Raw genomic sequence first — 4,411 nt, 5'->3', positions numbered from 1 at the left:
TGATTCTCCTGCCTCAGGACCTCAGGTATGTGGGATCACAGGTGTGTGCCACCACTCCCAGCTAATTTTTTGTATTTTCAGTAGAGACAGCGTTCACCATGTTGGCCAGGCTGGTCTCAAACTCCTGACCTCAAGTGATCTGCCTGCCTCGGCCTCCCAAAGTGCTGGGATTACAGGCATGAGCCACTGTGCACGGCTAGGGTTTTAATTTTGATAAAATTCATTTCATCAATTTTTTTCTAACTCAGTGTTTTCTACTAAGAGTTTTATAATTTTACATTTACATTTAGGTCTCTGTTGCATTTTGAATTAATTGTTCTGTATGGTATGAGTTGGGGGCCCAACTTCATACTTTTGCATATGGGTATCTAGTGGTCTCAAAACTGCTGAAAAGACTGAGCTTTCCTTATTGAGTTGTCTTGGCAACCTTGTTAAAATCAATTGAAGATGGTGTAATGGTTTATTTCTGGATTCCCAATAACTCAATGCCGATACCACACTATTTTTGTCATTGTAGCTTTGTAATAAGTTTTCAAATCAGGAAGTGTTAGCCTCCAAGTAGGTTCCTGTTTTTTAAGATCATTTTGGCAATTTGGAGTCCTTTGCATTTTCTTGTGAGTTTTGTTGTTGTTATTGTTTTTGAGACAGAGTCTTGCTCTGTCGTCCAGGCTGGAGTGCAGTGGCGTGATCTTGGCTAACTGCAGCCTCTGCCTCCTGGGTTCAAGCTATTCTCCTGCCTCAGCCTCCCGAGTAGCTGGAATTAGAGGTGTGCACCACCACACCTGGCTAATTTTTGTGTTTTTAGTAGAGGCAGGATTTCACCAAATTGGCCAGGCTGGTCTTAAACTCCTGACCTCAGGTGATCCACCTGTCTTGGCCTCCCAAAGTGCTGTTACAGACATGAGCCATCACACCCGGCCTCCTTGTGAGTTTTTAGATAAAGTTATTAATTTCTGCAGAAAAGCTAGCTGGGGTTTGGATAAAAACTATGTTCAATCTGTGAATCAATTTGGTAATATTGCTATTTTAACAATTTTTTTTTGAGACACAGTCTCACTCCGTTGCCCAGGCTGGAGTGCAGTGGTACCATCTCAGCTCACTGCAACCTCCGCCTCCTGGGTTCAAGTGATTCTTGTGCCTCAGTCTCCCTAGTAGCTGGGATTACAGGGGTGCGCCACCGTACCTGGCTAATTTTTGTATTCCTAGTAGAGATGGGGTTTCACCATGTTGTTCAGGCTGTTCTCAATCTCCTGACCTCAGGTGATCCGCCCGCCTTGGCCTCCCAAAGTGCTGGGATTACAGGCATGAGCCACCGTGTCCAATCCCTTTCATTTCTTTAAACAGTGTTTTGTAGTTTTAGCACTGCACTTCTTTTGTTAAATTTATTTCTAACTATTTATTCCTTTTATGCTATTGTAAATAGAATTGTCTTCCTGAATTCATTTTTAGAAATTTCATTGCTAGTGTATAAAGATACAATTGACTTTATTTATTAATCTTGTATCATGTAATCTTTCTAAATGTATGTATTAGTGCACTTTCACATGCCTTAGGATATTCTATATAAATAATAAGATGATGCCATTGGCAACTATGAATAGTTTTACTTCTTCCTTAGCAAAGTGAATGTCTTTTATTCTTTTCTTCTCTAATTGCTGTGGCTAGAACTTTCAATACAATGTTGAACAGAAGTGGCAAGAGAAGGTATCTTTGTCTCATTCCTGACCTTAGTGGGGAGGCATTTAGTCTTTCACCTTTATGAATGGTGGTAACTGTACATTTTGTAGATACTCTAAATCAGGTTTAGGAAATCTATGCCTAGCCATTTGAGTGTTTTTTAACAGAGGAGTGTTGTATCTTATCAAATGCTTTTTTTGTGTGTGTCTATTAAGATGATAATGTGATTTTTATTCTTTATTCTATTAATAGGATGTAACACATTGATTGATTTTTGAATGTTAAGCAAACTTTGCATTCCTGAGTTAAATCTTATTTTGTCATGGCATATAATCATTTTTATATGTAACTAGACTTGCTTTCCTAGTATTTTGTTGAGAACATTTTGCATCTATATTTTTAAGGAATATTGGCCTGTGGTTTTCTTTTCTTGTGATGACTGGTTTGGTATCAGGTTAATACTGGCCTCACAGAACGACTTGAGAAGATTTCCTTTTTTCTTTTTTCTAACTTTTTAAGAGCTTGTAGAGATTGGTATTTTTTTTCTAAACATTTGGTAATTTTTACCAGTGAAGTCACATGGGCCTGAACTTTTCTTTTTGCAAATGATTAATTAAAGCTCTTTACTTTTTATAGGTCTATTCAGATTTTCTATTTCTCTTTAAGTTAGTTTTAATAATTCGTCTTTCTATCAATTTGTCCATTTCATCTTGTTTATTTAATTTGTTGCCATACAGTGTTTATAATGTATTTTTATAATCTTTTATATTTCTGTAAGATTGTAGTAATGGTCCATTTTTCCTTTATGATTTTTGTAATTTGAACCTTCTATTTGCAGTGTTTTTTGGCACGGGGCAGAGAGGGTCAGTATAGCTAAAAGATTACCAATTGTGTTGATATTTTCAAAGAACCAACTTTTGGTTTTGTTTTTTCTCGATTTTTCTATTATCTATTTTATTTGTTCCCTCGGCTAATATTTCTTAATTTCTTTCTGCTTGTTTCAGATTTAACTTGCTGCTCTTTTTCTAGTTTCTTAACATGGAAGTTTAGATTACTAATTTGAGGTCTTTCTTCTTTTTAAATATAGATAATTATACATTTCTCTCTGAGTACTGTTTTTACTTCATGACTTACATTTTTGGTATATTTCCTCAATTGTTTCTATTAATTTTAAATGTCATTGTATTATGGTTGGAGAACATAATTTGTATGATTTCAGTCTTTTAAAATGTATTGAGGCTTGTTTTATGGCCTAACACACAGTCTGTCTTGGAAAATTATTCTATGTTCCATTGAGAAAAATGTGAATTTTGCTATTATTAGAGAGTGTTCTACAGAAGCCTGTTAGGTCTGGTTGGCTTACATTGTTCCAGTCTTCCATTTTCTTGTTAGTCTTCTCTTGTTTTGTTCTATCCATTATTTAAAGTGAAATATTGACATTTCCAACTATTATTTTTGAACTGCCTATTTCTTTATTCAATTCTATAACCTTTTACTTCATGTCTTTGGAGCTACGCTGGTAGGTGCATATATGTTTATAATTGTTTAGCCATCTTGATGAATTGGCCCAATTATTGTTATAAAATGCTCTTTTTGTCTCTAATAGCCATTTTTTTAAATCTTCACTTCTATTTTTCTGATATTAATATAGCCAATCACAGTCTCTTTTGAGTACTAAGTGTCTTTAGTTACAACAACCCCAGAGATTTTTACTGTTATTTTAATTTCAATCTCTTTGTTCTTTGAATCTAAAGTATATCTTTTAAAGACTTTAGATTCAATAGTGAGGTTAGATTTTAAAAAATCTATTTTGCCAGTCTTTGTATTTTGATTCAAGTGCTTACTCCATCCACATTTAATGTAGTTACTGATAAGGTAGAATTTACAACTGCCATTTTGCTATTTGTGTTCTATATGTCTTATGTGTTTTGTTTCTCAGTCACTGCCTGCTTTTGTATTACTTTCTAGTGTAACATTTTAATTCCTTTATTGTTTCTTCTATTATTTTGAATTAATTTCGTAGTGGTTGCCATGGAGATTGCAATTGATGTGTTAAAATGATCTGCGTTAGATTAATACTATGTTAATTTTAAGAATGTACCAAAACTTTGCTCCACTGTACCTCCTTCCCTCCCCATTCTTTTGTGCTATTTGTATTTATCATACCAATTATACTTTTATACATCAAAACCCATCAAAAGAGTTCTATGATTATTTTATACAGATATCTTTTAAATCATTCAGGAGAAGAAAAGTGTTATAAACAAAATTACATTTCTATTCTTTGTTTTTTGGCAGTTTGACTATGATTTATCTAGAGATACATCTCTTCATGTTTATTACATTTGGGTTTGTTGAGCTTCCTAGATCTATAGATTAAAGTTTTTCTTCAAATGTGGGAAGTATTTGGCCATTGTTTCTTCAAATAATTTTTCTTTCTTTCTCTTTCCCGGTTTTCATTAGGTGCGTTTTGGTACTCTTGAGTGTGTTCCACAGGCTCTGTTCATTTTTCTTAATAAAAAATTCTATTTCTCAGAACTGACTTTAATTGTCCTTTCTTTAATTTTGCTGATTCTTCCTCTGCCAGCTCAAATCTGGTCTTGAATTCCTTTGGTAAATTTTTCATTTTAGTTATTTCATTTAGTTATTATAAATTTTTCAGTTTAGTTATTACAAATTTTATCTTTGGTTCTTTTTATTTTTAAAGTAACTTCTATATATCTTTCATATTCTC

This window comes from Mandrillus leucophaeus, unplaced genomic scaffold (genome assembly GCF_000951045.1).
Source record: "Mandrillus leucophaeus isolate KB7577 unplaced genomic scaffold, Mleu.le_1.0 Scaffold880, whole genome shotgun sequence".
Classification (NCBI taxonomy): domain Eukaryota; kingdom Metazoa; phylum Chordata; class Mammalia; order Primates; family Cercopithecidae; genus Mandrillus; species Mandrillus leucophaeus.
Note: the sequence above shows the minus strand (reverse complement) of the source record.